The sequence below is a fragment of the Nelumbo lutea genome, chromosome 5, assembly GCF_056320005.1.
Source record: "Nelumbo lutea isolate HS-2025 chromosome 5, American lotus-T2T, whole genome shotgun sequence".
Classification (NCBI taxonomy): Eukaryota; Viridiplantae; Streptophyta; class Magnoliopsida; order Proteales; family Nelumbonaceae; genus Nelumbo; species Nelumbo lutea.
In genome coordinates this window covers 41,345,853-41,361,909 of record NC_142688.1, presented here as the reverse complement: position 1 = coordinate 41,361,909, position 16,057 = coordinate 41,345,853, and the positions used below count along the sequence as shown (strand labels likewise).

The 16,057-nt window shown below is 39.6% G+C and overlaps 1 non-coding gene across 1 annotated transcript; it reads right to left on the bottom strand.

The window, feature by feature from the left end:
* Window positions 1–2,509: 2,509 nt before the first annotated feature.
* On the bottom strand, window positions 2,510–2,592 carry TRNAL-UAA (transfer RNA leucine (anticodon UAA)). The gene has a single exon. It is a non-coding gene; the product is annotated as a tRNA-Leu (tRNA).
* Between the last annotated feature and the right edge of the window lie 13,465 nt (window positions 2,593–16,057).

Here is a 16,057-nt window from a genome sequence, read left to right as displayed (position 1 = left end):
TTCCCCCTGGTCCGGGGATGAGGCTTGGCTCTTGGGGGGTTTCTGAAGTTGGGAGGCTTCTCCTCGGTGATGGTGTCCGCCCTAAGGGGAGGGCTTAACTGGTTTTGGAGCAGGGTGCCAAGGTGGAAGCTGTGGTTGGTTCAGAGGCAGTTGGGGGAATTGCTGCTGATAGTGATACTGAGAGAGTGGTGCAGTATTTGGTGCTGCTGGAGCTGATGCTACTGGAACTGTTGCATTTGGGCTTGCATTGCCCGCATGCACTGCATCAAGTCATCAAACTGGTTCTGGCTAGTTGCCAAGGGGACAACAGTTGGTTCGGTAAAGGTTATCTCGGCAGGGAGAGGAAGGGCGATGTTCATGGCGGGAAGGTTCACGGGTGCCACTGTTCGTGGTACATTCAGGCTGGGGATCCCATCCACTGGAAGGGGGATGGTGAACTGTCCGATGCACACCACGAGGACTTCAAGTTGTTCCTCAGTGGCGTTCATCTCTGTGCTACGTCCGACATTACTGGAAGAAGCCATGAGTGTTGGGGTTTCTTGGTAAAAAGGGGTTATGAGAGTTTTAGAGGGAGGCTTTTAGAAGCGTTTTCCCACAGACGGCGCCAATTGATGGAGCGCAATCCGGCCGGTCCTAGCTGTCAACGATCTTGCCTCTGGCTGGGGCAAAAGGTGCCTAAAACGGAGGAGGAAATGAGTAATCTCCATGGAAGAACCCGGTGAGAGTGCTCCGAAGATCAAGTTAGTATTTCCTCAAAGGCAAGATAAAAAACCAGATGGCGCAAAGTTATCACGTACCTCCTTCTTGGGGGGGAAGGGTATCATTTCCTCTGAACTTCTGCCAGTTCGGGTGTCATCACCTTTGCTGGGGCAGACAACCGCCATTGTTCTCTTTGTCGGAGCCGTCTCTGTGACTGGAGGTGGCGGTGGCAGGTGGCCGTTGAAGTGCGGCTGTCAAGTGTCAGATCCTAAGTCAGTCAGGTGCGCCGCCTTAGGATACGAACTCCTTTGGTGTCAGGTCAGGTACGATTGTTCAGTTTGGCGTCCTGGAGACGAAGTGCTGGAGTGGTGTGCGAGGTGGTCTTGAGTTCGGATAGATGTGTGGCCCGAACTGCCCTTGGGCGGGCCAGTTCGGGTGGTTGCTCTTTGCGCTCCTCGTAAGGCTCGGGGTCAAAGGGAGAGTTCGGGCTGCTGGTTCCTCTTTTCGGAGCTCGTGCCTTGGACGTACTGTCGTGCCGAGCTGTTGCCTTTGCCACGTGTTGATTGATTAAAATTTGGGAATTTTTAATTAATCACGATAATAATTAATTGATTTTGGTATGAGTTATGATAAAATAAAATAAAATTATTAATTATAAATAATTTTTAACATACCATTCAAAGTAATAATATTAAAATAAAATAAATTTGAGCAAGGAGAGGCATGGTGACTTGGATCACCTTTCTTCATATATATAGATGGATAAATAGATAGATGTCTAAATATTATATTGTTTAAATTATATATATATATATAATATTATTTAAATATTAATTTCCTTTATTTTAATAAATACCTTTCTAAAAATAAAATTTTAATTAAAAAATGTGGGGATTTAGGTTCCCGATGGGGAACCCATAAATATAGTTTGACTAATTATGATAATTATAAAATAGTATCAAATACTTATTGAAACTATTAAAATTTTCCAATTATTTATTTGAATAATTGGAAGTTTTATAATTTAACTTTCACTAAATTAAATTACCAAAATCAGTAATTTTTAGTAATTAAATTACCAAAATTATAGTAAATATAAAAATTACTGAAAATGTAAAAAATAGATTTAAATTTATTGAAATTGATTTTCCAATAAAAATAAATTACTGGAATTTTTTAATTCTTATATGATAATATCATTAAATATTAATAAATTGACAAAAAATGGCTGAAAATATAAAAATAAATTTATATTTATTGAAATAAAAATTTCAATGAAAAATTACCAATAATTTTTATTGATAAAATTGTATTTATTATTATTTTAATTAATTATCAAAATCGGTAATTTTCAGCATGTAATTTTTAGTAGTTAAATTTTCCAATTTAATAAAATTATAAAAAAGTATAGATTAGGTGTTGGTATGTACTGAATAATATTCAATATTATCAATAATTATTCAAAGTATCTAAAATATTTCACTAATTAATTTAACCACGATTTTTAGTTTTTAGTTGGTTTATTGGATATGTAATATAAATTAATAATTGTTTTAGGAGGAATTTTAGGTGGGAGAGATAGTATAGGAGAAATTTTAGGAGGAGGGTTGGCTAAGTCTTTGGGGTTAACTTTGGCTGTTGGGGCCCAACAGCATAGGCTGTTGAGACAATTTGTGGACTGGGCACGTTCTGGGCAGTTCTCCTATTCACGCCCATGCTTTGGTTTTTAGTTAAAATAAATTAATATGTAATTATTAATTTACCTATTTTCATAGTAAGGTGGCATTTTCAGAAATTCTAAAAATAAAATTGCTGGCTATGGGGTTCGAACCCATGCGCACTTATGTGCAGAAGATCTTAAGTCTTCCCCCTTAACCTCTCGGGCAAACCAGCAATTACTTGGATACGACTTGCATATTTAATATTTGTAAATAACTACTATGTATACAGTTTATTATATTCATATCGGCCCATGGGCTATCGGGCTTGCAACTTGCATAGTTATTGAAATAGGCTATTTTATAGGAATCCGGTGAGATTGGGAGTTGGGATCCGCTACTCGATGTGTGGCTGTAGTGTTTTGTGAGTAGCAGATCCAAGCTCCCGGATTAGCTGCACATCCAGCAGCCTGCACTCGTTGGCTATGCTGGTTTCATAGCTTTGAATCAATACTTAATACTTGTTATCTGGGTCTGTAGTGCAACCTGTACATTCATGAAGAGCTTGCATTTCCGTTTTCATTTCTTAATGTTTTTTCAATTCTTTTTCTTAACATCTCAAGGCACTGTATTTATATCTCAGTCTGAAAGACCAGATGAAGAGGGAAAAGCTTTTTCTGTGTTTGTATTGATTCAGAAGGTGAAGGTACAGATACATAGAGTACAAGCTGTAACAATTAAATAATCTGAATATTGAATACATAGCCTACAGAGTATATATGGAAGTTGTAATTCTAGTGTATGAAATCCGGCAGCTATGTATAGGTTTGGATGAAGATGCCGCTTGTCTTTAATTAGCTCTATCACAATCAATTAATAACGGTGTTAGCTTAGACGGTCAGACTTTTTGGCTTCGGAATCATTCAAGCAACTGATTTCGTTTTATCCTTAATCTGGTTCTTAGTAAAAAGTTATTGATTTGATGAGCAATTCATTAATTCAGGCAGTTAAATTGTCGATTCATTCAACGATTTTTAACTGTTTTTTTATTTTAATTTCTATTTTTTAAGTTGAAATGGGCCATCCATCATCCATTCAAACCGGATGATTAACCTGTTAACCAAACTGGTGGCCAAAATGATACTGATTTTGTATAGATTTTTGAACCCTTAATTAATAATCTGATTTTTCTTTTTCTTGGATAAAAGTCTGTATCTGGTTGAATAATCACAGCCACAGCCAAGTGGATTGATCAATCGAATAGTGGCTCCACCAACTGCTATTGTGTAATATGTGATGCTAGGCTCACGTCAGTGGTTAGCTTCCAGTGGCTACTGTAATTCTTTTTGTAATTCTCTTTTTCAACCAGAGTGTTTTACTCTTGGTTGTGTATGTGTTCATTCCGAGAGTAAGGGGCTGTTTGGTAGTGTCTGAACTGAATGATTTATTATTTTGTCTTTTCATGGATTAAAGGAGTATTTTGCAGTGTGGATGAAAATTTGGATAATGTATTTTCAATCACATCATATTTATAGTGTGGTTGAAAATACACCACAGGGATAATAAAATAGGTGTTCTGTATTGTGGATAAAAATAAGTAGCCTGAATTATACCACACTCATATACCTGTTTTACAAGGTGTGGTGTGGTTCATGCCATACCCTATGTTTGGATTCTATGTATCTCAGATATACAATGTGGGTAATCTATGACATCGATTAAGAGTAATATATATTTTTTTGTTTTTTAAGTAAAATACAAATTAATAAACAATTAATGGATGAATTCACAATTTAATAATGATTAGAAAAATAAAAGTAATATAAAACACACAAATATAAGAGAACTAATATTCATGATAAATGACTAATAAAAATTAATCTAGAATTATTAAAATTAGTAAAAAGCATAAAACAGTAAAATTCCTACCTTTAATACCAATTAATAACAGTTGTAATGATAAGATAAATATTTTTAATTATGTATAAGACAAATAATTAAAGAACACATTAAAGTATAAATTAATATACATAAAAAATTACTAGATAGGGAGAGAAGCTTGTGGGTTTTAATGAAGGGATAGGATATCTATCACATGGACGCCCAAATCTTGCGGAATGGATTGTGCGAATTTCAAAAAATTCTCCCATCTTTGTAGGGAATCGAATTCCCTATTTTAGAAAAATATATTTTTCAAGGATCAATCTTGAACCATTAACCAAACCAAATCTGAACCAAAAGGAATAGAAGGAAGGATGTACCTGATACGAAGAAATAATATCTCCCAATGGAGGTGTTCACACCCAAGGAAGGATCCAAAGAATGCTCCCACTGAAGATGGCGCAGTGTAGGATGGAGCAGAATCAGCAATGTTCTTAAAAAGAACTTGACCCTTCACAAGAATCAATTGGATGGCTTGTGAGTACAACCCCAATCAATATTTTCCCAAAAGATTGATATCAAGATCAGATATTGATTTCTCCCAAGAATTGGAGATCGAATTGGAGATAATGGCGGTGGCAGGAAGGAGGCAGCAAGAGAGATTTCGCAGGGTGCAGAATTCTCTCTTCTTGTGATTTCAGCTCTGAAGACAAGAGTTTTTGGGTTGCATATCTAACGGCTGCCGCCCCCTCCTCCTTTTATAGATTTAAAGGAATCAGCTCCTAATCCTATTAGGAGCTGCTGATCCAAATTATATTTGGATTAGAAATCCCTTTAAGTGATAAGGAAGAACCCTTATCTTATCTGCAGATCAGATAAACCATCTCATAATCTAATTAGGAGGCTTCTAGATCTAAATCTTGGACTCTCTAAGTGGATAGGGTCTAGGCCCAATCTTATGAGCTGATCCAGCTCAGAATTCGCCCCTTTTAATTGACTGATCAAATCAGCCCAGTTCGAAATGATCTTAAGGCCCAATTAAGGTTATGTACTCACTTAGTCTTCCAAACTGCTACCCAGTTGGGCTTCCTTGTATGGCGTGGGACCCAAACGTTGATCTACACATCAGCCACATGGGTTCAGCCCAACCTTTGTTATAATGCCTGGCCGAATACACTGTTATGGGCAGTGCACCCCCTGAAACCCATCTTATGGGCTCTATAGACCCAACACTTACTCTAAGTGGTCCTTGGGCCAAGCCACCTTGTAACACCCAGAGACTATGGGCAGATGCAAGATTAGCCCATCAGGTGTTATCCTCAATGATCATACACTGTCCGACAAGAGATGACTTCTCCCTTGGCTGCAAGGAACAGTGTTGCACTCTCTGCTTACATGGATCCTGGGAATTAAAAACCTTTTGCAAATCATTTCGAAACCATAATATATATACTTTTATATCTCATATAAAATATATTTTGCAAAACAAATCTCAACGATTGAAATCAGCTGCCGGCAGTCTTGGTTTCCATCAGTGAGAGTGCATCCCCGATCATACCCAGGTTTTGACCCCCGCTAAGGATTTCATTGATTGGTATATCAAAGACAACCCAATCTGACACCTAGCACAGTATCATAATCGAGTCTAGGGGTTGGGTGTAACTTTCCAGTTTTGCCCATTAATATCTAAGGTCCAGGGCAATACTGGAAATCTGGTCCAGTTCATAGATTCAATTAATCCTACACTATATATGCCTAGGGTCTCACCTTGGCAGGTGAGACAGGCCACCCCAACCGACTTGGTGGCACTACAGTGTCAGCCTTGGCAGGATAGGTCTCCCTAGACCGACTCATTGGCTATGAACATTCTAAACTAACACGAGTCTCATTAAGTGTCCAGTTTAAGGGTATTACACAGAAACATACTAAGGGAGCATGAATCAAATATGCACTTTTATTCATTTACAATAAACTCATAAAGTACATCATTCTGATTGAAGCTAAGGACATACAAAACTGTCTAACATTTAAACCACACCACACCATAAAAGAACACATTAAAGTGGTGTGGTGTGTTTTGAAACCCAATATCTCGTGGATTCACTACACTACCAAACACCACCTAAATCAAGGTTCAAAATATTTGTACACCTACACCCTGATATACCAGAAAGAATTATCAATACTTTGAACTTTGTGCTTTTTATTTATTTTTCAAAATTTTATAGGCCATGGTTAAATTAAAACTTAAAAAACCTAATATTTCACTTATTGGGATGGGACTGATATGATATGATACACCCGATACATTTTGATGATGTATGATAAAAATTTGAACCTTGGATTAAACATTTAAATAATGAAAAATTCAAGGAGATAGTGATCAACCCGATTTCAACTTGAGCGACTAAAGAGTTGAGGATCACAACTCCCTAAAAGCTTACTAATTAAACAAGGTACTGGATTGGAAATGTAAGCAACTCTAGATGCATGGACCAACTCTGTACATGGAATATCTAATTAATACTACAACCAAAAAAGCAAGCCTACTACCCTTTCCTATTGACAGAGATGAATGTGGATAAAGTATTTTTGTTTGTTGAAAGATGTATTGTTTCTATTGATTAGGGGTATGCCTCTCTGCCCTTTCCTATATAACCCAGAAAAATTCTCCTCGCTAACAAGTAAAAAACAGGATGGTATAATAAGTTTAAAAAGAGATGTCTCAGCTTATTTCTTCAATTTGAAATCCCAATGCAGTTTCTGAATCGGATGTTTTGAAAAGCTGTTAACTGAGCATCAAATTGGAAAAGAGCTAAAAATCAAAATTGCTGGCTATGGGGTTCGAACCCATGCGCACTTATGTACAAAAGATCTTACTTCCCCCTTAACCTCTCGGGCAAACCAGCAATTACACGTGCAAAACTATTTGTAAAGCTACTGGACCTTATTAAATTCATATGGACCCATGGAATCCGATTAAATTCGAAGTTCCGATCCGGTTAGATTAATGGCTATATGGCTGGGGACCTAAAGTGAGAGAATGAAGTGGTTGTCGGGTATATATACTTAATGGCTGACATGGGGCATTATTATTGGTTAAACAGCCCCTAACAAATCCACCGTACAGCTAATTAATCCGGACTCCTTTTAAGGGACAGAATCAAATAGAGGTAAGGTTTGGCATCTGAAATTCAGGAACAAGTTGAGAGAGAGAATTGTTGAAACACTTCTCTCTCTAGTTTCGGGCTGAGGCCCGATTAGTTGATTCGTAGCTTTGAATATTGCCATCTCTGACTGAAAGAAATTAGGTACGTGGTTATTCAATTCCTCTTCTCAGTGAGAGAACTTTGGCTCTTCAATTACCTTTTTTTTATGGGGGATTTAACACCATTTCAGTTGGATTCATAATTAATCCTATGGATCTTTGGGTTATGGGTAACCATTAGTTATCTAGTCCTTCAAAATATATCAAGAAAAAGGTGAATTTATATCTAAATTTTTTGTTTAATCAATTTTTATTGAATAACACTGGATACTTATCATCCGGGTGTGTAGTGTAACCTAACAAACTAAGGCCCTGTTCTTTTTTCGGTAAATTATTTATCCGGATAAATGTTATTTTGGTAAGTTTTTCCTGAAAAACACTTATCCGGGTAAGTGCATTTACCCATGTTCTTTTATTTCTCATGTAAATAAAGAAATGACCATTTTAGCCATACAAATCCATTATTAAAAGGGATATTTGTGTCCCATTCAAGTATTGACAACTTTTCCCCTGGGTGAGAAAGTTATTTACCTGGCCACCTAAGAATAAACTTTCCCTAGTCCCCGCATAAATCTGAAAAAAAAAATGGTCTTGGTCAATTGAAACCAAAATCCTATTGACCAACTTTCCTCCTCTCAAAATCCATAAAAAGAACACTCCCTAAGTGCCAATCCTCATGAAGAGTTCCTTCTCTAGTCTCCTTACATTCATGAGGAGTTTGTATTTCTATTAAGTGTTATCATTTTGCATATTTAATTTGTGAGTTTCTTAATTTGTGAGTTTCAGTGTTTGTATTGATTGAGAGGATACACAAGCTGTAACAGTTATAACTAATTTGAATTTTGAATACATAGACTACAGAGTGGTAAGTTGTAATTCTAGTGCATGAAATCTGACAGCCTTATTTGTAGGGATGGCAACGGGATGGATTTTATAAATTCTAAACCTTATCCACCTCCCTAAATCTCCCAACCCGTATTTGCTCAAAAACCTGTAGTGGGTTGGATTTTAAGAATTCAAACCCTATCCACAAATGAAAAAGCAAAACCCTCCCCAACCCTACCCTTTCGCAATCAAAGGTAGGGTGGGTTGGATTTAGAACCCGTATCTAATTTTCTATTATTTCTTGTCATATACCAGTAATAAATAAGTAAAATAACAGAAATAAACAATAAAATTTCCAATTATTTAATTAAGATATATAATTTATATGCTTTCCAGCATTTGATATATAAAATTTATATGCTTTCCAATAATATACAAGTTGTAAAAGTTCGGATTTAGCCTAACACCAAATCCTATCCATACCCTTATGGATTGTTGAATCATAAAACCTGTCTCTACCCCAAAACCTGTCCGTTAAGCAAAAAAAGCCTACCGATTATGTAACATAGGGGCGGGTACCCACCAGATATACTAGAAATTGCCATCCTACTTATTTATTATGTCTGTAGCTATATCAAAGTCAATTAATAATAGCCTGATTATGCCAGCTGGTTCTTCTTCTTTTTGTTTTTTGCGTAAATGTCTGTATCTGGTTGAATAATCACAGCCACTGTCGAAAATGTGAAAACAGTCGACAGGATTGGATAGGGCACACATATGTCCATTGCCCTTGTAAGAAGAAAAAGAAATTATTGATAGATGCTCACCTCTGAGTTATCTTGTTAGTGCTCGATCTTATTCTTGACTGTCCTTCGATCTGCACAGAATGTAAGCCTGAACAAAGCCAAGTGGATTGATCAATCGAATAGTGGCTCCACCAACTGCTGTTGTGTAATATGTGATGCCAGGCTCACGTTAGTGCTCTGCTTCCAGTGGCTACTGTAATTCTCTTTTCCAACCAGAGTGTTTTACTCTTGGTTGTGTACGTGTTCATTCCAAGAGTAAGGGGCTGTTTGATAGTGTCTGAACTGAATGACTTATTACTTTATCTTTATTGAATTTAATCAAAATTTAAAATATTGATACAGAGAAAGGATTATAAATACTTTGAAGCTTACTAAAACCTTACTAAAGAGTTGAGAATCATAACTCCTTAAAAGCTTACTAATTAAACATGGTACTGGATTGGAAATGAAAGCAAAACTCTGGATGCATGGACCAACTCTGTACATGAAATATCTAAATACTACAACAAAAAATAAATTAAGTAATACATTACAATAATTTCACATGGGACCCAGAAACTCACAAATTAAATATGCAAAATGATTTTTCTCTTATAGATTTTTATATCAAATGGTAGACTAGGCCCGACATATCAAAATCCATTTTGGCCTACTTAGAACTAATTCTCTGCATCTATTCTGATATAGTGTCGTCTTCAATCCTTTTTCGCTGATAGAAATGTTCATCTCTCTCTCTCTCTTTCCATCTCCATTTCGTCAACTTAATGCCAATAATGATCTGCTTTGCTTTAATTTCTTCTCCAAATTCTGAATTTTGAATGGTTAACGTTTAATTGGCTTGATTTGGCATGTTCCATGGAACAGGAGTTTTGGTCTGTGAGTCTGAAAACCCATTGCATCTCCATTTTTATGAATGGATAATTAATTTATTTGACTTAACACAAGAATCTTTCTTTCTCTGTCTCCTTCTCTATCTTGCAGACATGGTTGATTTGACATAATGGGTCATGTCGATAGAATCTGTGGTCCGACTCTTCCGACAAATTTTAGTGACATGGACAGATGCAATTCGAATGATTCTGTTACCACAACCTCGCCAATTTCTACTGCACAGGCTTTGGTTTCTGTTACTGGGTTTTGTGACTGTGAGTGATCCAGTCTTGATGATCACGGAGGAACGGTGACGTTGAGTTCACGTAGTGGGTTAATGGGTGCTATCATGCAACAGTACTCGTTTACACCAACTGTGTCATCCTCATCCATTATTGACAATGAATCTTGCTACGACGAAGGAAGAACCTCTCTCTCTCTCTCTCTCCAAGCAGACATGGTGTGGAGGTGGAGCTAGCACTTCAACCTTGTATAAATATGGGCAATATGATGTGAGCTGCCTATAGGAAAAAGGGGTCATTATAATTTTGAAGGAGAAGTTTTGAGGTGTTTCTGAAGACACTGTCTTTATAACGTTATTTGCCCCCACTTAGTTTTACAGGCAAATCCGTTCCTAAGATACAAAAGAGCCTTGGGCGAGAATCTACAACCAACAAAGTTGAATAATCTGTAAAGAAACATTCTATGAGATTGTAGCAGATCGGACACACACACACACCGTGCAATTTCTCATGTAATGACCAATCAAACTCATTGGATTTAATCTCTTATGAGATTAAAATCCAACAATCCCCCACATCGATTAATCAATTACATAGTTTTCTCTCAATCCAAACTACTATGACACAGTTATGCATACAAATGGTGTTTATCAACTTAAAACTTTTGTTAGTATAGATATCTCAGAGTCTTGTCAAAGTTATTGGTGGTAAGACCTTAAACCAATTGCTCTCAAAACAGACCAGAGACACCCATACACACAAAAATGTCCAGTCTCTGCAAGAGTTTTAAGTTTTCCTTTGTTATGGCTACATACTTCTTTCCTGGTTTCATGAACAATCTCGAGAGTAAACCCAAACTCTCATGAGAAGCAACACCACTTCTATATTCACATAGGTGAAGTTCCACTATGTGTTCTGTTATTTGACACATTTCAGAACTTCATTAAGAGTTTAACTCAACATCTCATCATAATGGACAACACTGTTTATGTTGTGATGGAAAATTTCTCAATGTCAGTGCTAACAGTCACATTGCTATAACTTGTTATTATCCATTAAACCCAATACTGATGGGTTTCAGTTCAGGTTGGATTATCATTACGGGTGATTAAGTAAAAGATTTTAATCCCATCTCTTTGGTTGTCATTCTTACAAATTCTCTGGCCAAGCCCTTGGTAAGAGGATTAGCCAAGTTTTTACTTGACCTCACATATGTTATAGTGATGATTCCATCTTGAATCAATTGCCTAACAAATTCATGTTTCAGACTTATATGTTTGGATTTATCATTGTAGGTACCACTATAGGCTCTTGATAGAATTGCCTCACTATAACAGTAAATGGAAATTGGAGGCATAGGACTAGGCCAAAGTTTTATATCCAATAATAAATTCCTAATCCATTCAGCCTCTTTTCTAGCAACCGCTAAGATTATGAATTCGGATTCCATGGTCGAGTGAGATATATAAGTTTGTCTCTTGGATGCCCAAGAGATTGCACCCCCACTAAGAATGAAAATCCATCATGAGGTGGAATTGTTATATCCATTACCGGTAATCCAACTTGCATCAGTGTACCCTTCTAGTACAGCTAGATAATCATAGTAAAACAAGCCAAGTTCCAATATTCTCTTGAGATAGCCAAAAACTTTCCCAATTACCTTCTAGTGCTCTGCACCAGGATTACCAGTATTTTCTACTAGTTTTATACTAGAATCATATGGCGTGCTATATTCTTTAAACCCTAAATACTTAAATTTCTCAAGTACTTTATCAATATAATGTGATTGGCTTAATGCATAACCCCGACTATGCTTTTTAACTTTTATTCCCAAGATGTCATCTACTCATAAATCTTTCATCTTGAAGACAGAGGATAAGTAATTTTTAGTTTCATTTATACCAATCATATTTGTACCCACAATAAGTATATCATCAACATAAAGACATGCAATTACTTCATAATTTTCAGTGAATTTTGAATAGATGCATCTATTGGCACTATTATGTTTAAAACCAAAAGCTAAAATGCAAGAATCAAATTTCTCATGCCACTATTTAGGTGCTTGTTTTAATCCATATAGTGATTTAACTAATTCACAGACTTTCTTCACATTTCCAAGAAGAACAAATTCTTTTGGTTGTTCCATATAAACCCCTTCATTTAAATCACCATTTAAGAAAGTAGTTTAAACATCCATTTGATGAACAAATAAGTGATAAATGGATGCTAATGCTATGAGTATTCTACTAGAAGCTGTTATAGCCACTGGTGCATAGGTGTCAAAGTAATAAATCCCTTCATTTTGACTAAATATTTTTGCTAGCAATCTAGCCTTAAAAGTTTGTATAGTTTCATCAGTGTTGTTTTTTTTTCTAAACACCCATTTACATTTTATTGGTTTTGATCCTAGAGGCAGGTCTACTAGTACCCATGTGTTATTTGACATTATTGAATCCATTTCATCATTTATAGCTTCTGATGGAGGGTGATTTGGCCCCGACCTCGTAGCACAGGGACACGTGTGCGTGACCTGGCTCGACGAACATCTCAGCCTAACAACACAACCGTAACTCGGCGGGAAGGACCCACTGAGTCCAATGTTGGCCACTTGGCGGGTTAAGTGACTCGCCGGAGGCTAGCACCCGGCCAACCTTGACTCCCACCAAGTGTAGGAGATCCTAAACTCCTCTCAAGGCCCGAGCTCCCCTTGAGACCCGAGCTCCTCCTAAGGGGCCCCGAGTTCTCCCTTCCTAAGAATAGAGTACCCCGATTTTTGGCAAAGTGTCCCGAGGGAGGAACACCTCGGGGCAGCACCGTCGAGACTCCTGTTCGAACTTGCTTAAGGCCCACTTATAGTACGAGCACCTTGGCGTACCTTGGCACCTCGATGCAAGGCAAACCTGCCCCAGGTGGTCTGGTGTACAATAGCTCGGCAGGTTGCAAGGAGATATGCCTGACATCGTACCTACCTGACCCAGTGGCAGGGCTCGGATCCCTGAAAAGGTGGCGTTCTGCTTGCTGTCTTTGAAAAGCATGACACGCCTGTCAAGTCCGTTCCATGCAGTAGCAGCCTGTAGCAGCAACCTGCACCTGTTGCACCTGCCCTGGCAGTAACGACTAGGGCAGTGGCGGTTATGCCAGATGTGACCGAGCTTCGATACAAAAGAACCCCAACCCCATGAAGCAAAGGTATTGAAGCTAGCACTTTCAACACCCTTAACTCTCTGTATCTTCTTTGAGTTTTCCTCAGAGTTCTAACTTAGCCATTGGAGTGTTCCCTTTGGGAGAGCTCCCCGGGAACCTTTCACCTTCTTCTTTCTCTTAGGTGTAGTCCATTACAACTAGGAGCCAACTCTCAGCTAGCTAGGAGTGCCCAGATTGTGCTACATCATTTGGCACCGTCTGTGGGAATGCTTCAAAAGGCCTTCCTCTAACTTCTGTGAAGCTTTCCTCAAAGAACTCATCATCACCATGGCTTCCTCCAGCAACTTTGAACGCCAGAACACCCCAGAGGAACAACTCCAGCTACCCACCATCTGCATCGAGTAGTTCACTGTCCCCCTCTCCATGGATGGGGTACCTAGTCTGAATGTGCCTCTGACGGTGGCACCCGTGATCGTTCCATTACCCTCTACCATTGGAACAACCTTCGTTGAACCCACCATCCTCCCTCCGGTGGCCAGCCAAGGTTAGTTCGAAGACATGATGTAGTGCATGCGAGCCATGTAGGCCCAAATGCAACAGTTCCAGCAACTTCAAATCCACCAACAACAAGTGTTGCACCAAGTGTCCCAGTATCAGTATCAACAACAATTTCCTTCACTCCCTCCCTGACACCCGGCTGTGCAGCCAACTAAGCCTCACTGCTGCAGTGAACTCCCTTCCCACCGAGGAGGGACCTCGACATCGTCTCATGGAAGGAAGGAAAGGCTCCCTACCCCCGCCTCGCGGCCTGCAGTCAGGTTTGGGGCTTCCTAGTCGAGTAGGCTGGCGTCACCTCAGCGTTCGCAATTCAAACCTTTGCTTGTGGAGAACCGGTTCGAAGTGCTAGCCGATGACTTGGAACAAGGTCCCTTTGTTCGCAGCTACCGACAGTCGTCCCTGCCTCTCCCTAGACCCATCGAGCTCAGTAACACCGAGGCCATCAGCACCAACGCCGAGCCAGCCAAGAAGCAGCGAAGACGCCGCCGAGCTCGCTGAACTGCTACCACCCATAGCCTGCCCGAGCTCAGATGCAAAGTAGAAATAACTTCGGAAGAGGTAAAAGCTACACCACTTCTTTCAGTCCCCTCCCCTCAGTCCTCAAAGCTCCTCACTGTCCCCATGCCAAGGGACTTCAAGCTACCCCCGCTGGACAAGTACGATGAGTCCTTTGACCCCAACGACCATGTCAATGCCTTCCAGTCCCAGGTGCATCTGGCCAGGGTGAGTGAGTCTTGCATGTGCGTGACCTTCTCCTCTACTTTCAAGGGAGTAGCCCACACCTAGTACCGAAACCTCACGCCAGGATCATTCAAGAGCTTGGCGTAGTTCGTGCAGGTCTTCAGCTCCCACTTCGTCACTAGTAAGAGGTGCCCGAGGACCCAAGAAAGCCTCCTCAGCATAGTCCAGAGGGAAGGAGAGTCCATTCGGAACTACATCAAGCGATTTAATGACACTTGCCAACAGATACCCGACCTAGACCCTGCAGTTCGGCTCACTACGACCAAGCGGGGCATTGCCCACAAGGAGTTTAGATGGCACGTGGTGGTCAACCAACCTAAGATTGTGACCGAGTTCCTCGAATTGGCAGATCGGTTCATAGGAACAGAAGAGGAGATCAATCAGAAGGGCGAGTAGGTCCTTGAAAAAAGAAAAAGGGAACCAAGCCCCCAGCCCCAAGTGACAGCAAGAAGAAGAAGGACCTAGCTCGGGGGGCAAAGCCAATGCAACCTTTCTGAGCTCCGGCAACAGAAAGGGATTATACGCCCCTCAACACAAAGCGTGTCGAGATCCTCATGGCAATCAATGATGCCCCATATGTGAAGTGGCAAAAAATTGTAAGAATCTCCGCAACGAGATAGAAGAACTTATCCGTCGCGAATATTTGAGAAATTTTGTACATAATAATAATAATAATAATAATAATAATAATAATAATAATAATAATAATAATAATAATAATAATAATAATAATAATAATAATAAAGTAGATAGGCACGGGGAGTAGGGTAAAGAAGCTTCCGAGTCCAGCAGACAAGCAGAACAGCCACAGAGGCAACTTCCCGATGAGAGACCAGTTCAGGGGACCATCCATGTCATTGTCGGGGGATCAGTTGTCGTGAGCTGCACTTCAGCAGCAGCTCGGTCATCTTCCCGCGAGGCCGCCAGGGAAGAGCTTAACCCTCCAAAGCGGCCAAGGATGGAGGAATTGATCTTCTTCATTGAGGGTGATGCGCGAGGGGTCTATTATCCCCATGATGAGGCGCTCGTTATAAAGATCCAGATCAACGACTTCGAGGTCAGGCGCATCCTAGTCAATTCGGGTAGCTCGGCAGATATTCTCTTCAAAATGGCCTTTGATCAGCTACAACTCCAAGAAAGCGACCTGAAGCCCGCAAACACTCTACTTGTGGGATTTAGCGGTGAGGAGGTCAGGCCTTTGGGGAGAGTCACTGTACCAGTAGAGGTCGACACTTGGCCCAGCATGGTAAGGCTCAACCACGAGTTCCTAGTGGTTGCAACCCCCTCTCCGTACAACGCAATAGTAGGTCAGCCCATTACCCATGCCCTATGCACAGTAGTCTCCACCTACCACCTGGTGAT